Below are 19692 nucleotides of genomic sequence, written 5' to 3'. Positions count from 1 at the left end.
TCCTCTAGAATAAGGCCATATTAGCATTCATATGCCAGGAAATAGTAAATATTATTCCTTTAGGGACCGCTGGCATTTTCCCTTATTTTCCTTTGTGGCTTAACCATCTAGAGCAGCACTGTCTGATGGCACTTTCTATGATGATTGAAATGTTGAAATGTTCTGTGACTCTGTACTGTTCTATATGATAGCCACAAGCCATGTGTGCCATTGAGCACTTGAAATGTGATCAATGAGACTGAGAAACTGAAGTTTAACTTTCTTAAGTTTTCATTGATTTACATTTAAATTTAGCCACATGTGGCTCTAGTGGCTACCATGGTGGACAGCACAGTTTGAGAGATTTGGGACATTATCTAGTTTCAGCATCATTGCCACTGCCTGGAGAATCCTCGGGGTCATATGCTTCCTCCTCACCATGAGGACAACCGTGGATTATTTTCTCTCTTTGTGGCACCTTTGTTGTTGTCTCTGGGGTAGATTGACTTGATGCTGAGGACAGAGATAGAAAACTCAGGGTCATTTACTCCTGCCTGAACCTCTTCTGCCAGGGCATCTTTTCTGCTTTATTTCAGCACCACTTGCCTGGAGTTCTATTGTCTCCTTCCTGAGTGCTTGCAGTGGCCTCCGGCTAGTTCTTTTGCTGCCACTATTGCTCCCATATAGACCATTCTTCACTTGACAGGTAGAATAAATGGTGTAAGGCACATCAATGTGCTTTGGCCAAGGGATAGGCCAAGGCACATATCCAGGCCTGCATGACTCAGTGAGTTTGGCATGCAGGTGCACAGAGAGAGAAAGAGTTAAGCTACTCTTAAGTAAGGAAGAACTGGGTGTACAACTGTGTAGGAACCGCCAGCTTAAGCAGCCAAGACAGGGTGGACAGTGTGAGAGAGCTAGTGTGAGTAAGTTGTTGATGAGAGCTGCTGCTGAATAAAACCATATTCACCTGCCTATGGGTCCACTGAATGTTCTTTCTGCCCATCCACCCACTCCCCTAGGACTTCAGCCTGACAAATGGACTAAAATGAAATTCTTCTTCCCCTCTTTTGCCATATCAGGGATGTTAACGTGCTTCAGCCTAGAATGTTTTTCTTCTGCTTTATGCATAGCTAGCTTATCATCCTGCAAATCTCAGCTTAAATGACACCTACTTAGAGAGGCCTTCTCTTTCTAAAGAATGTCCTCATCTTACTTCATATGATCTGTCCCCAGCCCTGTTTCTCTCCCCTTTGTAGCATTTGTTGCAATTTGTAACTATGTTTATTTGACTGTCTTTTCCTGTAGAGCGTACATTCCATGGAAGCAGGGACCATAATAGTTTTTGCACCTTTCCCATTTGATGGCTAGTACTTAGTATGTGATAGAGACTTAATAAAGAATTGTCGAATGAATTGTTGAAACAATTATGTCTTCTTCTTAGTAGTTGAAATCCATTTGACAAGGGTCAACTTCTCAGCCCAAGAAGCAGAGAAAACCATTCTCAACTGGGCTCTCATTACATCGGGAGTCAACTCAGCCCCTTCCTTCTTATCTTTCAGGACTGTGCCATGGTGAGGGTTCTTGGCTTATAAGTTTCTTCTTTTCTCTTTTCTTTTTCAAGACATTTCTGATTTATTTCCCTTTCCAGGTAGTTTTCTCCCCCTGCCCGTCAGCCAGAATTCTCTCAGCAGATGCAGCTTCACTCATATGTCTTGTTTTGAAGCTTCTGTTACCATGGAGAAAGCCACATTTGAGCTTTGAATCCGTGGTCTTTAGCTGCTCTCCTCATTGTAGTGGGTGGCCCTTCTGGTCTCTGGCATTGGCTTCATGGTAAATTCCTCATGTTGTTCTCCCACAGATTTAGGAGTCATTTTTGTTTGGCAAAGAACTATTTGTTGATCTCTCTGTATTTCCATCTCTGACCTCTGTCTTGCTGGATGGAGAGCATGAGGGGCTAGCCCTATTCCTTCTCAAAGTCTGAAGCATGGGCCAGCAGCATTGCACCACCTGGGATTTTATTAGAAATGCAGAATTTCAGGCCTTAGCCCTGACCCACTATATCAGAGTCTGTGTTGGAGGGATATTGCTCTGGCGACAGAGAGAAAACAGGAGCCTCCTGTGATGGCTCTCTATCTTCCGCCACAGTCTCCAGACCCATCCATCTGGGGCCCCAGTAGTGATTCTCTTTCTCCTTAAGAGGAATAAGACTTTCTGTCCAACAACAGAAATGTTCAAAGTCTACTGACCATCCCCTATTATTCATGCCAGTGAATGTGCCAGTGGGATATGGGTTCACCTGAGGCTGGGTGGCAATGGTGGGTTGACATCCTGACCAGTCGCTTACTGGCTGTATGAGATAGTGCATTGTGTTAGTCAGGGTTCTCCAAAGAAACAGAACCAGTTGGATATATAGATATATAAGAGAGGATTTATTATGGGAATTGGCTCACATGACTGTGAAGGCAGAGAAGTCCCACAGTCTGCCATCTACAAGCTAGAGAACCAGGGAAGCCCACGGGGGAATTCAGTCAGAGTCCAAAAGCCTGAGAGTCAGGGGAGTCCATGGTCTAACTAGGAGTCTGAGGCCAAAGGCCTGAGAACTGGGGTAACTGTATAAGTCCTGGGGTCCAAAGGCTTTAGAACTAGGAGCTCTGACATCTGAGGATAGAAGATAGATGTTCTAGTTCAAGAAGACAGAGAAAAAATTATCCCTTCCTCTACCCTTTTTGTTTTATTTGAGCCCACAATGGATTGCCTGATGCCTGTCCACATTGGTGAGAGTGGGTCTTCTTGACTCAGTTTGCTGATTCAAATACTAATCTCTTTGAGAAATACCATCACAAACACACCTAGAAGTAATGTTTTACCAGCTATCTGGGTATCCATTAGCCCAGTCAAGTTGACACATAAAATCAACCAACCGTCATAAGCATATTATACAATCTTTTGTGTCTATTTAACAAGTACATTAATAACATAGCCAGCATTTATGGAGTGCTTACAATAAGCCAGACATTGCACTAAGTACCTTGCTTGAATTGATGCTTATTATTCAAAACACCCTATAAGATCCCTTTTCATGATCCTTTTATTGTAGATAGAGGTTTCAGGCTTAGAGATGTGGAGTGCTTTGGGTAAAGTTCTATAGTTGGTGAATGGCTAAGGTGCAATTCAGATCTAGGTCTGCTTGTCTCCAGAGTCTAATCCCCTACTACGATACAGCACTGCTCTTGGATGGTACCATTTGGGGTCTTATGACAACACAATAAAATAATACAGTGTTAATAAATGATTAAGCCTGTATAAATGCTAGTTAACATAATTTGGAGTAGAGACAAGTTGCCAGATCCTTCTGCACATAACTATCTTGTACATATGTTTCTAGAGTGGCTTCCCCAGCTACACCGTATCTGCTAGTGTCCGCAGACTTTGGCCTCTTCTATGGACAAGAGCAGCATGATGAAGCGGTAGGGATGTTAGTTCTCTCCCCAAGTTACCAAGATGATCTAGGTAGAAGTGAAGGGAGAATTGGTGTCCTCCATATGCTATATACAAGTGGGAGACTTGGACCCTTCCTGGATTATGGATGCTTTGTTGATCTGCTCCTTTAATGTGGGAGGAGAAGAACTAATATCCAAACACCAAGTGCTTGGGCCCCTTCAAACAAGAGTCTTAAATGCTCACTGGGTGTCTTATTCTGTGTACTTCCACCAACATCTCTGGAGGCAGCACAGAACAGAAAACGTATCCCCTTTTCTAGTTTTGTACCTGGGGAAACAGAAGTAGAAAGAGGTGAAATCATTTCTAAGGTCACAGACTTCATCATTGTTAAGAGCAAAAACCAGGAAGTTAAACATTTCTTTACTCTAAATTCAGAGTTTTATCTATAGATTTTTCTGCCTAAAAAGCTCATATTTTGGTTCTTTTATGCTAAGCTTTACTTCAGCATTTCTTCTGATGTATGGCCCAAATTCTGCTTCAGTGAGTCTTGCTCAAAACTCATTTCTTTGGTGAGCCATCCTCTAATCTTATATGACCACAGGCTCTTCTTAGACTGAAGCTCCCAGACATGGTCTTTGAAAAATGACATCATAATTCTAAAAAGAAATGAAGGGAATTGAAACCAATCTTTGCGACGTACTATTTTTATTTGGTTGCTCATGCTATTTAGATGGAAAGGGCACTGGATAGGGACTATATCTTTTCCATGTTTTATACCATGCTTAATAAGTTCTCAGAATATAATAAATGTCTCACAGACCAATGAAAAATTTCAAAGCATATAACCTACTGGGGAAGTTGAAAAATTATTTATGGCTGACACTGATGAGAAGATAAAAGTTTTACTCTACAGGGAGAAGACATTGGTGACACCCAGAGAAGCCAGGAGTTATTCTTGGAAAAACCAGATACATGGAGTATTTCAATAAAACCTATTTTTAGAATGAATGTTAATAAGACATTTACAAATGTATATAAAAATAAGATGCTAATTTGTGCTACTCTATGATAAAATTAATAGTTGGTACTGGTTATTTATCCTATGGTACACTAATTTAAATATGAATCTCACGAGAGGGTCTTTAAAGTGATCTATTGCTGGTTGAGGGAGATACATGTATAGGGGAACATATGTATTTAAATATTATATATGTAAATTATTTTTAATGATGAATTCATGTCTAATGTCTGAATAAGTGAAAGGGCTTTGTGGAATTCTTGGAAAATTGCAAAGATACTGGAAAAATACAGTTTGAAATAGAACTATCCTTACTACAACCATATGACAGTTACATAGGCTGTCAGAAAAAATTACCTGGAAGAAGAGTTAGGAGATAGATTATCTAGAATATGGAGGACGAAGTATTTTAGCAATATGCATAGAAGTTGACAGCAACCATTATTGGACATTTGCTTCTTTAATTTATCTGTTGTAATGCCCTGGTATCAATTTTCATTGCATATGAAACATTTACTAATGTGTGTATGTGCAACTGAAAGACTTAGTTCCTGTATGTTCTGTAATAGTCTAAACACATCTATAGAAGAAGGTTAATACAAGAAAATTTCAGAGTCAAGGAAGAAGTGGGTACATGGAACCACTGATAAGCAGAGGCTGTGAGAGACTCAAGTCCAGGTCAATGCTGGAATGAACTGGGTGAGGGCAGAGTGACCTGGAGTAGAATGTGTCCTCAAACAAGATTGAGGTAGGAGGATGGGGGGAGGTGATTTTAAAAGGCTAAAAAATGGAAAGATTGATTCATTCATTCAGTTCAAATATCTGTTGTGTACCTATTATGTGGCAGCCTTCATGCTAGATATTGGATATGCAATGGTGACTCAGTCAGAGTTCCTGAGATTAAAGAACTCACTGTCCTGTGAGAGTGACTGTTAAATTAATAGATGAAAAGTGCTAGGTGCTATGATGATGATGATGATGATAATTCTTTGAACATTTGCTATGTGTAAATATATATATTTTATCTGCATTGACATGCAGCAAGACATTTGGTCTTTATTTGAATACGCTGATAACAGTAACTACTAGATGCTCTGATATCACATAAGACGAGAGTATCTAATCCAGTTTAGGAGGATTATGTAAGATAATGAATATCTTAAGTGAAAGTGGAGATGAGATGGGAGTGTGAGGGAGAGTAGAGGGGAGACAGGAGAGCATTCTGTGGGCACATCAGAATTGGTGAAAGATTGCAGCTGGTTCCCTCTCCTCTACATTGTAGCCCTACTAAGCAGGGTTTTGCATAAATAACATAATTCCTGGCAAAAGAGTCATCCCATACATAACTAGAAAAATCAAGTTCTGCCTCCGCAACTTGCTTTGTCTCCGTGGTATGTAGATGTTGTTCTTGTTCACCGATGTAGCTGGTCTTCTCTCCAGTCACATAGAAGATTAAATTTCCTTTATCCCTAAAGACATAACCATGGAATTTGCTTTGGCCAATGATATGTGAGCAGACATGAATGGGGTGGAAGCACACAGATGTTGGTTTGATTCTCCATCCTCCTCTTGGTTCTATTGAATCAAGAGATCATGTGCTCCTGATGGCACAACTGTAGGGACTGGAGGCTCTGTTCCTGTGGATCAGTGAATTGCTTTACTAAGTGTCCTCAGTGTCCGAGTGAAGCTCTGGAGGGTCATCCTGACCTACAGCAAATTTTGAGTGAGAAATAAATCTCTGTTCTGTGAAACTGCTAAAATTTTGTGGAGAGCAGTGTTTGTAATTGAAGCATAATATTGCCTATCCTGCTTGCCTTTATTTCAGTTCAAAACCTTTTTATTTTTAGATTTCCACCTTGTTTTTATATCTTTTGACTAACTTTTACTATAAGGTATTGTGCACGGGCCCTTAGTGACATCCACACATGTACTGGAATGAAATGACTTTTAAAAATAACATACTATTATTTATAAATCTTGTGAATTTCAGATGAGAGCTTGAATTAAAAATATGAGAAATGATTATGTTAAAACACTGTATAGGAAATACTCCGGAAGATACATTCAATAATATATTTCCTTCAATGGTTTAATGTTTGTTAATTTCTTTTTACTAGCATAATACACTCTACAGTTTTCATATAATCACTAATTAAAGTTACCAGAATTTTCAGGTAACATGACATTCCTATATTCATTAGGAATAAGCTCCTTAAAAATTATGGGTGTGAGTTAAATCCTATATATCCTTTTGGGACTATTTCCCTTTTTAAAGGGAATGTTTCCACCACATTGCTAGACCTCACAGTTTGCATTAATTAAAATATGCATTAATAGATTTCACTGAAGTTGGAATTTCAATATTAGACATATTTGGATGCTATGAGAAGACTGGACAAACATTTGCAAATTTGGACAAGTTTTTTGCTTAGAATCTGCTGTTAGTTTTGTTTCTTGAAGAAATTCACAGCTAAAGTAAAAACAGATTATTATAAATTCAAGTATAGATATATCATCAGTAGACAATGAACAAAATTTCAAATGAGATTCTGTTTATTATATAATTTACAAAGGATAAGGGAAGCAGAGTTTTTTTGGGGGTATTTTAATTTGGAAACCCAGAGAAAGAGGGTAGGAGGTTATAAGATTTTTTTCCTGTAGAAGGGCTGTCCTCCCTCCAAATACAGAAAAGGTGGGCCATAGATAGATATTTCAAGCTCTTTTGTTTGTTTGTTTTAGCATCCATCTCAAGATTAAGTATTAATACTATGCTAGACTCTGCAAGAAACAGTAGATGTAAATGTTGAGATTACCCAAAAAGGCAAATAAATTGGTTACATCTCATAGTCTTGATGACTGAAAAAAATGGCCTTTTCCCTGATTCTGTCTACACTTTCTTCTTCCAGGTTCTGTCACTTTTTGCACTGAGAATTCCTTGTTTCTCTCCCAGCTCTTCTTCTGTTCCCTCTTTTTCCCCCTTTCCTTTCTTTCCTGATGCAGCTCTGTCTGACTTCCACTTTCTCACTCTTTCTACCTCTTAGGATCTTGGAGGAGGGAGGAAATGAGATGAGATGTTTTAAACTTCCTTTGGCAGAAAGCAGCATATTTTTTGATCATCCAGTTCCAACCTTTTTACTGAGCAGCTTACTGGGGGCTTGTTTTAATATTTTCACAACCATTATTATGTAGGTTTTCTCATTTCATTACTTGGCTAAGTAGGGCTTTGAACAAAGATGTATAAACAAATGGGAATGATAAGACCTACCCTGGAGAAACACTTTTAGCACCAGACTTTTTTGTGTAATGCATATCTTACTGCTGTATACAAGGTTTAAATCACGTGGTAAGATAATTATAGATTAAAAATTGCACCTTAGAGATAATATGCACAAAATAAAGTGGAGTAAAGAGTGATTCACTTGAGAGCAGAATTATGCCATTACCAGAAAAATTAAATCCTAAGCCTCAAGATTCAGGTTTCCCTTGTGGGGTTCATTCTGAGTGCACTTGTTTCTCTTTCAGTCAGTTTTTCTTTCCTGTTCAGTGTCTCTGAGAAATCAGCATCTGTAGGTAGTTTGCTAGCAGAGGCATTGGTGCTCTAAGCAGGAAGTCAAAGTCAGTGTAGAAATTGGATTATCAAAGATGGAGCTGGTGGGCGGTCTCCCAGATTCTCCTTCAGTGTTCTTTCCAGTACATCATGTGGTCTGCAATATCTACTTCGCTTTGGAATAGAATCAAAAGCTTTAAGCTTCTCTACAAATGTGAGTGCTCATGCACACATACAGACAGCAGTCTCTTATGTACGGATGCACATATTCTGTTACTTCAGGTAATTATATATTTACCTGTCTGATTATTTCACATATTATATATACACAGACACATATATATACACAGACATATATACATACACACATACATACACTCAATGTTCTGCTACCAAACCTCTCTGTACAGGGACATAATTGAATTAGGCAAGCAAAAGGTCCTTGGTGATCATGAACACTAATTCTAAAACATGGGTGATATGGTTTGGCTGTGTCCCCACCCAAATGTCATCTTGAATTCCCATGTGTTGTGGGAGGGACCTGGTGGGAGGTAATTGAATCATGGGGCAGGTCTTTCCTGTGTTGTTCTTGTGATAGTAAGTCTCACAAGATCTGATGGTTGTAATAAGGGGGAGTTTTCCTGCACAAGCTCTCTCTTTGCCTGCTGCCATCCATGTGAAATGTGACTTGTTCCTCCTTACCTTCTGTCATGATTGTGAGGCTTCCCCAGGCACATGGAACTGTAAGTCCAATTAAATCTCTTTCTTTTGTAAATTGCCCAGTCTCGGTTATGCCTTTATCAGCAGTGTGAAAATGAACTAATACAATGAGTAACCCAATTACCACCAAACAGGGGTTGACAGCAATTACACAACTATTGGGTGAACTCCCAAAAGATAATACCTTATATGTTCTTATTTTATTTCACCTTTGCAGATTCATTGTTTCATTAATGATTTGCTCCATCAGTTTAATATGCACCAGGAAAACAAAGCCAAGAATTCTCTCGAACTATTTACCCTTCGGTATAGAATATACTATAAAAGTGTCCTTATCATGCACACGAATGTTCATTGCAGCAAGTTTACAATAGCAAAGATCTGGAACCAACCCAAATGCCCATCGATGATAGACTGTACAGGGAAAATGTGGCATATATACACCATGGAATATTATGCAGCCATCAAAAATGATGAGTTCGCGTCCTTTGTAGGGACATGGATGAACCCGGAAACCATCATTCTCAGCAAACTGACACAAGAACACAAAATCAAACACCACATGTTCTCACTCATAGACGGGTGTTGAACAATGGGAACACATGAACACAGGGAGGCGAGCACTATACACTGGGGTCTGTTGGGGGAAATAGGGGAGGGACAGCGGGGGGTGGGGAGTTGGGGAGAGATAGCATGGGGAGAAACACCAGATATAGGTGAAGGGGAGGAAGGCAGCAAATCAAACTGCCACGTATGCACCTATGCAACAATCTTGCATGCTTTTCACATGTACCCCAAAACCTAAAATGCAATAAAAAAAAAAGTGTCCTTATATAGCATAGTTCCCATTCTAGTTATACTTTATTAACACTGATGGTACAAGTTAGTTTAAATTTTCTGAGCACAAATACTAGCTGAAGTTGAAGGAGGTGGTCCAGGTTTGTATTGGATGCAATGGGAGAAATAAATGGGTAAAAAATTTGCCTTGCACAAAAAAAAATCCCTCTTTTTGTGGTGGTAGAAAGGAGACCAAGTAGGACTGTGGGGACATTGATAACTTTTTTAATTACAAAAACATATTTACCTAATTTTTATTGTAGAAACATTGACAACTTATTTTCCAACAACTTATTTCTTTTACTACAAAAATAGTACTTTTTACAGGAAAAAATACAAATAAGCATATCTAAAAATTCACTTACATTTAAAAATACACTGTATCTGCACTAAGGGATTGGCACCACATATTAAGTGTAATTATCCCTGGGGGAGGGATTACTAGGGCAGTTATTTTATTTTTATGGTTCCTTTGGAGAGAACCAGAGAGCTGCTTTAAAAAATGCTGTTGCATTAGACCTGTGTGAGAAATCACTGTAAAATACATGGGAAAAAAAAAACCAACCAAATAAAAAAACCTGAAAATCTAGAAATGAAACACTCTGATTGTGTCCCAAGTTCTTTACACATTTTGTATTTTCCTTTAAAGAACCAAACTGGAAATGGTTGACAGCACAGCACAGGTGTGTGCGACCACACATAGTTCTAGCAGCAACTGAGAATCAAAGACCAGCATGTGGCTCTGTAGCCACAAATTATCATCACATACATGCGCATTTGTATACTTTAAGTTACAATAAAGTGCTTAAGGTACTTTTGTGTCTCTAAAAATTTTTATTTTATGTTTTTACTGTAATTGTTTTTGATAATTCATCCCAATCTTTCTTTCCAACTCTCATTTCCTGTAATGGTAGATAAAATAATCTAGTCAATTCTAAGTAAACTTCATCACTTGGAACTTTTCTTAGACTTTCAGTCTTTTTAAAATTAAATGTTTTCTTGCAAGGTAATAGGAGAGTCACATAGAGTTGTAGGAAATAAGAGAGAGGATCTTGTGAACCGTATACCTAGTTTCCCAGAAGAGTAATACTTTGTACAACTGTAGTTAAATATCACAACCAGGATACTAAAAATGAAACAGTTAAGAGATACAGACATTTTCATCACCACAAGATTGCTCATGCTGCTCTCTTATAATTATATCCACCTTTTCCCTGCCTCTCCCTCCTTCTTAGCACCTGACAACCACTCATCTCCATTCTTTAGTTACGCCATTTTAAAAATGTTCTTTAAATGGAATCATACAGCATTTAAACTTTTGGGACTGGCTTTTTTCACTTAGCATAATTCTCTAGAGAGTCATCTAGGTTATATGTTGCTGAGTATCATGCTATGGTATGATGTACCAGTATGTTCAACATTCACCTATAGAGAGAAATTTTCCTGTTTCTAAGATGGGGCTATTATGAATAAATCTGCTCTAAACATTTGTGTACAGGTTTTTCTGTAAACGTAAGTTTTTATTTCTCTGGGATAAATGACCAAGAGTGTAATTATTGTATCATATGGTAGCGGCATAGTTAGAAGTTTAGAAACTGCTAAAAGTTTTCCAGAGTGGCTGTATAACATTCCCACTAGATTTGTTGGAATAATCCTCATCCTTGCCAACATTGAGTGATATCACTACTTTTTATTTTAGCCATTCTGATGGGTGTGTAGTGCTATCTCATTGTGATTTTAATTTTCATTTCTTTAACAGCTAGTGATGTTGAATATCTTCTCATCTGCTTATTGCCATCTGTATATTCTCTTTGGTGAAATATATGTTTTTGTCTTTTGCCCATTTTCTAATTAGATTGTGATTTTACTATTGAGTTTTGAAAGTTATTATTATTTTTTCTAGATACCAGTACTTTGTCAGATATGGAGTTTGCAAATATTTTCTCTCAGTCTGTGGCTGTCTTGTCATTTCTGTTAAGCAGGGTCTTTCACAAAGCAGAAGTTTTAAACTTTTAGGAAGCTCAAATTATCAATATTTTTATTTATGTGTCATGCTTTTGGTGTCAAATTTGCAAGTGATTTTCCTAATTCTGTGTCGTGAAAATTTTCTCCTTTTATTCCTAAAAGTTTTCATTTTATATTTTACATTTAAGGCCATGATCCAACTTTCTTTAGTTGATCTTTACAGAAGCTGTTGGGACTTATGTCAAAATTTCTTCCCTAGTCACTTACTGATGTCAGATAGTTCCCAGCACTGTTTGTTGAAAAGGCTGTCTTTGGTCTATAGAATTGCTTTTGCAGTTTGTAAAAAATCAACTGAGCCTCTTTGTGTGGTTCTACTTCTGAGTCCTTTATTCTTTTCCACTGGTTTATCTGTTTATTTCTCTGCTAAAACCTCACAGTCATTTTTACTGTAGGTATTACCTTGAAATTAGGTAGATTGCTTCCTTCCACTGTATTTTTTCCTTTCCTTTCTTCTTCTTCTTCTTTTTTTTTGAAATGGAGTTTCGCTCTTGTTGCCCAGGCTGGAGTGCAATGGTGCGATCTTGGCTCACCGCAACCTCCACCTCCTGGGTTCAAGCAGTTCTCATGCCTCAGCCTCCCAAGTAGCTGGGATTACAGACATGTGTCATCATGCCTGGCTAATTTTGTATTTTTAGTAGAGGGTTTTAGTTTAGTTTAGGGTTTCATTATGTTGGTCAGGCTGGTCTCGAGCTCTTGACCTCAGGTGATTTGCCCGCCTCGGCCTCCAAAGTACTTGCCGGGATTATAAGTATGAGCCACTGCACCTGGCCTTCTTTTCAAAATAATTTCAGTTATGCTACTTTCTTTGCCTTCCAGTATAAACTTTGGAAGCATCTTGTCTGTATCCGTAAACAAGCTGGGAGTTTCATAAGAAATGTGGCAAATCAGTACATCCATTTGGGGGAATTGACATCTTTATTATCTTGTCTATAGATGCATTAACACAGTGTATCTTTCCACGTATTTAGAGCTTTCATTATTTTCATCAGCATTTTGTAATTTTCAGCAAAAGTTTTTCAGATCTACACCTGTTTTATTAGCTTTACACTTGAGTATTTTGTGAGTAATTACTAATGGTATTATAATTTTAATTTCTGTGTTCATGTTTTTATTGATAGTACAGAGAAAAACAATTGCATGTTTATCTTGTATCCTACAATCTTGCTGAACATACTTGTTAGTTCCAGGATTATTTTTAGTAGATTTTTGAAATTTCTATACAGGCATTATGCCATTTGCAAATAAGAACAGTTTTGGTTTTTCACTTCTAATGTATATGCCTTGCATTTTCTTTTCTTCCTTATTGGCCTGGTTAGAACTTTCAGCAATCAGTTGAATAATGTAAAAGGAGTGAGAGTAGACATTCTTGCATTCTTCTTAATCTTAGCAGGAAATTGTTATGTTTTTCATCATTAAGTATAATGTTAACTGTAGGTTTTATTTTATTTATTTTTCTAGATGTTCTTTCTTAAAGAAGTTCTGCCATTTCCATGTTTCTGAGAGGTTTCATTATTAAGGGGTGTGAAATTTTGTCAGATGCTTTTTCAGTCTCAGTTGATATGATCATGTCATTTATCATCTTTAGTGGATTAAACTGATTAATTTTCCAATACTGAATCAGCCTTGTATCCCTAGAATAAACCACATTTGGTTATGATGAATATTTTTATATATTGATGAATTCTATTTGTTAATATTTTAAGGATTTTTGTGTCCCTATTCATGAGGGATTATTTGTATGAAGTTTTCTTTTTTTGTAGTTTATTTGTCCAGTTTTGGTATCAGGACAATAAAATCAATTGGTAATTGTTCCTTCCTCTTTAATTTTTCTAGAATTGATTGTATAAAACTGGTGAATCTCTTGTTTAATTATTTGATAAAATTATTCAGTGAAACTATCTGGACTTGGAGATTTCTTTTTTGGGAGATTTTAAATCATGAATTTAATTTTCTTAATAGTTACAGGGCTATTCAATTTATTTCTTATTGGCTTATTTGTGGCATTTCACATTTTTTTTGAGGAATAGTCCATTTCATTTAAGATGTCAGATTTATCTGTTCAGAGTTTATAGTATTGCCTTATTATTTTTTCAATGTCTTCGGGTGTATAGTGATATCACTTGTTGAGTTTCTCATATTGGTAAATTGTCTTCTCTCTCTTTTTTGTCAGTATTAATAGAGGTTTGTCAATTTTATTAATCTTTTTGAAGAAACGACTTTTTGTTTAATTGATTTTCTCTATTGTTTTCAATTTTGCTAATTTTTGCTTTTTATTATTTCTTATGATTCTACAAGTTTATTTTGTTCTTATTTTTCTAATCTTTAGATGAGAACTTAAGGTATTGATTTGAGACATCTCCTTTTTTCTGATAAGCATTTGGTACTATAAATTTTCCTTGCCACATTGCTTTAGCTATATCTTATAAATGTTATGTTTTATTTTCCATTTCTTTCAGTTCTCTTGAGACTTTCTCTTTTTTATGCTAAAAATTTAAGATATATATCAATGGACAAATGAATTAAAAAATTGTGAAACATATGCAATGGAATATTATTTGGCTTTAAAAAAGGAGATCCTGCCATTTACAGGAAAACGGATGACACTGGAGGACATCATGTCAAGAGAAGTAAGTCACACACACACAAAATACTGCATGATCTCACTTATATGTGGAATCTAGAAAAATCTCAAGACTTCCTTTTCGATCATGAATTATTTGGGAGTGTTATTTATTTGTTAAATGTTTGTAAATTTTCCTGTTACCTCTGTTATTGATTTCTAGTTTGATTATGTGTGTTGGAGAGTATATTCTGTATAATTTCAAAATATACTCTGTAGGATTTGTTGAGGTTTGTGTTATGGAACGGAAAATGTTATATCTTGACATAGTTTTGTGGGCACTTTAAAAGAATGTGTAAAATAATGTACTCATATGTAGTATGGTGGAATATTCTATACATGTTAGTTAGATCCTGCTAGTTGATGGTGTTTTTAATTTTTTCTATATGTTTGCTGATTTTCTTTCTGATTGTTGTGTCAGGTATTGAGAGAAAGGTATTAACGTCTCCACTGTAATTGTGGATTTATCTTTTCCTCCTTTCAGTTTTACTAGTTTTTGCTTCATATGTTTTGCAGCTCTATTTTTAGTTACATACACATTTAGGATTGCCATGTCTTCTTGGTGGATTGACTTTTTATAATTATAAAATGTCTATCTCTAGTAATTATCTTTGCTGTGAAGTCTATATTGTCAAATATTAGTATAGCCTGTCCTACTTTCTTGTGATTGATGCTTGCATAGTATGTTTTGAAGTCTATCCTTGCCTCTTGGCCCTGCTGGTAGGGGTGGGGTGGTGGTTGGCTGAAACAGAGTACTTACTGTCCATGCTTTTCCTGTCTTCCTCTGCTGTGCTTTTCTTGGGCCTTTAATTAGGGAGAGTGAATTTCTGTTGGAGATTTGTGTGTGGCTATCTGTGTTCCCACTGGTGTTTTATAGTTGCTGGTTCCTTCAGCTCCAAATTTTGAATGGATGAGTTAAAAAAGAAAACCCAAGTAACTCATCACCATGTTGTTCCTTGGGTCCCAAGGTCCTCAGTGGACCTGCCCTTCCCGTCCTCCATCTTTTAGTCTTCTTACATTCGTGTTACATAGAACATTCAGGGTTTTTAGTTGCATTTTGCAGGAGGATTAAGGAAAAGTACATCTACTCCATCTTCCCTGAGGCAGAAATCAGGATGCCAAGGTCTTTGGGTTTTCCATCTCAGATTTTAATATGTAGTAATTTCAAAGATTTTTTTTCTTCAACCTTTCATTCCAAGATGGTGTCTACAGAGCTTCAGAGTGTCAGAGTTAGGGGTACGTATATTGGCTGTTCTTCACACCCTACTGCTGAGAGGGAATTTATTCTTTAGGACAATGACATATATGGCAACTGCCATCTTCCCTGAAGCCCATGGTCCTGTAATAACCTCTGGTCATCAGGTCCATGCTGATCAGTCTGTCTTTCTTATAGCCCTTGCCATTCAGTTCTACTTGCATTTTTTCAACTTTGTTTATTTTTTAACCTTTTGGTAATATAGAAAAATTCATACTACTTTTTTTTTTTTTTCCTTTTTGAGACGGAGTCTTGCTCTGTCACCCAAGCTAGAGTGCAATGGCTCGATCTTGGCCCACTACAACCTGTTTCTCCCGGGTTCAAGCAATTCTCCTGCCTCAGCCTCCCGAGTAGCTGGGATTACAGGTGGGTATTACCATGCCTGACTAATTTTTGTATTTTTAGTAGAGACAGGGTTTCACCATGTTGGCCAGGCTGGCCTCAAAATCCTGACCTCAAGTGATCCACCTGCCTCTGCCTCCCAAAGTGCTGGGATTACAGGCATGAGCCACTGCACCCAGCCCTACTTTTGATAATATAGAAAATCTATACTATTAGGGGCCAGGAAACTTGGGAGTTTATTGGGATAGCATGGTAAGGGTGGAGAAACAAAACTTATATAAAGAAACCTCAATTTCAGGCCTGCTCATAGTATATGTGGAATACGAAGGCCTATATATTGAACAGACTTTCTTTTACTGAGACAATAGCAACTGAAATTACCAATCAAAAATTTAAAGCAACACTTATATTAGGAAATAAACACAAATTTCATCTATCACCTTTAAACACTACAATGGTTTTGCATATTATAAATTATTATTATGCAGTGTGTCAGTTAGGGGTTCATAAAAAAAGCAAAACCAGCAGGAGATTGTGTGTGTGTGTGTGTGTGTGTTTATGTCTATGGACCTAGCTCTATCTTTGCCTCTGGATTGGTTTATAAGATTGTGGGGACTGGTTAGGCAAGATTGAAATCTGTATAGTAGGCTGTTGAAAAGGGCAGGCTGGAATTATGAGGCACAAGCTGAAGGTGCAGTTCACAGACAGAATTTCTTCTTTCTCCTTTTCTTCTTTTTCCTCCAGTTCCCTTTCTCCTCCTTGTCATCCTCTTTCTTTTCCTTCTTAAAAAAATTTTTTTTATGGATACATAGTAGCTGTATGTATTTATGGGGTACATATGATACTTTGATACAAGAAATCAATGTGTATTGATCAAATCAGGGTAATTGGGATGTTCATCACCTTAAACATTAATCATTTCTTTGTGTTACAAACATTCCAATTCCACTCTTTTAGTTATTTTGAAATATACAATAAATAAGGTACTTCAGTTGATGGAATCAAGTCCACCCTGGTATCTAGGATAATTTTTCTTACTGAAAGTAAACTGATTATAAGCTTTAATCACATCAACAAAGTACTTTCATGGCAACATCCAGATTCGTGTTTGATTGAATAACTGGGGAATGTAGCCTAGACAGCTTGACATATAAACCTGATCATTACATGTAGCAAATATTAAACATATTTTAATCACACACAGCACTATCCCTTACATGGCAGTTGTCACCATCTCTCAAAGCAACAGCTAGACATATATTAGGGTAAAGAGTTGGTATAAAGTCATGCACTCACTCTTTGTTGTGAGAGCTGTTCCGTGCCTTGTAGGATGTTTAGCAGCATCCCTGGCCTCAATACACTAGATCCTAGTAGCATCCCCCACCAGTTGTGACAACAAAAATGCTTCCAGATATGCTGAAAGTTCTTCAAGGGGTAAAATCACTGCTGGTTTATAACCACTGAGCTAGATATATGTGTGTGTGTGTGTGTGTGTGTGTGTGTGTGTGAATGTGTGTGTGTATATATATACACACATATACATGTATGTATAATATATATACATACATGTATATGTATAATATATTATATATACTATATATATACATACATACACATATATACATATATTAGTTTTAAATATACATGTATATATTATATATAATAAATATATATATTATATATAATAAATATATATTATATATATTATATATATTATATAATGTATATTATATAATATATATACATGTATATGTGTGTGTATATATACACATCCAAAATAGATATTAATATCTATTATATATTATTATATATAGTAGCAGAGAGATGTTTTACAATATTTAACAACTCGTATTATTCTAAAATATATATATATTTATGTTCTTATGTTCTTCACATTAACAAATAATAAAAATAACAATGAGGCAATATGTATGCATGTTTTATAGATATATATTTTAGAATAATACGAGTTGTTAAATGTTGTAAAACATCTCTCTGCCACTAGAAATACCATTAATTGGAACATGAAGAGAAATAAGAAAACAGTTACTTTGCAAAAGCAGGAAGCAATACTTTGTCCTGAAAAATAAATCTAGTGCCATTGGTGAATAAGACTAAAACAAGATAATTAATTTGCCTTTTTTTCTAAGTACTTTGCTGCTCAAAGCTTCCTAGCATGAAGAAGATTTAAAGCTACCTTTTTTGCTTTTTTCCTATAGAATGAGCACTGTTTTTATTTATTCAATAGTTTGTTTTCTTGACCTCAATTTAGTATCAAAGAATCACAACAACTACAAAAAATTTGCTTCTTATTTAAATGTGGTACCAAATTGATTTTATGCAGTCAGGTGTCCTTGATAGCAGAAAATATTCTGAAATCCTAGCTTTTTAAATGGATATGACATGCCAAAATCACAAATGAACAATGAAGATAGGTTACTGTATTATTGAGTTCTCCAGAGAAACAGATCCAGTAGGATGTGTATATACATATAAGAAGAGATTTATTTTATGGAACTGTCTCATATGATTATGGAGGCTAGTAAATCCAAAATCTGCAGGGTGGACTGGCAGGCCAAAGACCAGGTAAAGGCCAATGCTGCAGATCCAGTCTGGAGGCTGCTCACGAATTCCCTCTTGCTAGGGTAAGGCCAATCTTGTTCTATTCAGATCTACAGCCGATTGGATGTGGTCCACCCACATTATGGAGGGCAATCTGTTTTACTCAAAGTCTACCAATTCAATTGTTAATCTCATCCAAAAACACTCTCATAGAAATATCCAGAATAATATTTTACCTCATATCTAGGCACCAAGACCCAGTCAAATTGACACATAACATTATCCGTCACAATTGCCTCATTGTTATTTTTATTATTTGTTAATGTAAAGAACATTATGGACAAACATAACCCATGGAGTCAGAGAAAGACTTCGTTTTATTCTGCTGCTTTTTAGTTGTGGGATATTGAGCAATTTATTTGGTCTCTCTGAATCTCAATTTCTTCATCTGTATGATAATATTTCCTTCTTAGGGTTGTTGTGGAGAACTGCATATGATAATGTATATAAAACATGTACATCCTGTTGGGCTTTGGGACATATATACACACACACATACACACACATATATATTTAAATAATTTTTAATTTCTATGGATACATAATAGGTACGTATATTCATGAAGTACATGTAATGTTTTAATACAGGAATTCAATGTGTAATCCTCACATCATAGAAAATAAAGTATTTACCTCCTCAAGCATTTATCCTTTGTTTTACAAACAATCTGATTATACTCTTATTTTAAAATGTACAATTAAATTATTATTGGCTAGAGTCACCCTGTTGTGCCATCAGATACTAAGTGTTATTTATTGATTCTATTTTTTTTTAACCCCTTAACCATTCTCATCTCTCCCTATTCTTCCCACTACCCTTTCCGGCCTTTGGTATAACCATCCTTCTGTCTCCATGGGTTCAATTGTATCAATTTATAGATTTCCACAAATAAGTGAGAACTTGTGATGTTTGTCTTTTATTTAATACTGATCACCAGTTCCAACATATTGTTGCAAATGACTGAATCTCATTCTTTTTTTATGGCTGAATAGTACTTCATTGTATATAAGCACCACATTTTCTTTAACCATTCATCTGTTGATGGACACGTAGGTTGCTTCCAAATCTTGGCTGTTGTGAACAGAGCTGCAATGAACATGAAGTGCTGATATCTCAATATACTGATTTCCTTTTTTTGGGTATATACCCTGCACTGAGATTCCTGGATCATACAGTAGTTCTAATTTTTAGTTTTCTAAAATTTGAGGAACCTGCAAACTGTTCTCCGTAGTAGTTGTACTAATTTACATTCTTACCAACAGTATGTGAGAGTTCTTTTTTC

The sequence above is a fragment of the Aotus nancymaae genome, unplaced genomic scaffold (assembly GCF_030222135.1).
Source record: "Aotus nancymaae isolate 86718 unplaced genomic scaffold, 86718_ANA_hifiasm-v0.15.2.pri h1tg000020l, whole genome shotgun sequence".
Taxonomy (NCBI): domain Eukaryota; kingdom Metazoa; phylum Chordata; class Mammalia; order Primates; family Aotidae; genus Aotus; species Aotus nancymaae.
Note: the sequence above shows the minus strand (reverse complement) of the source record.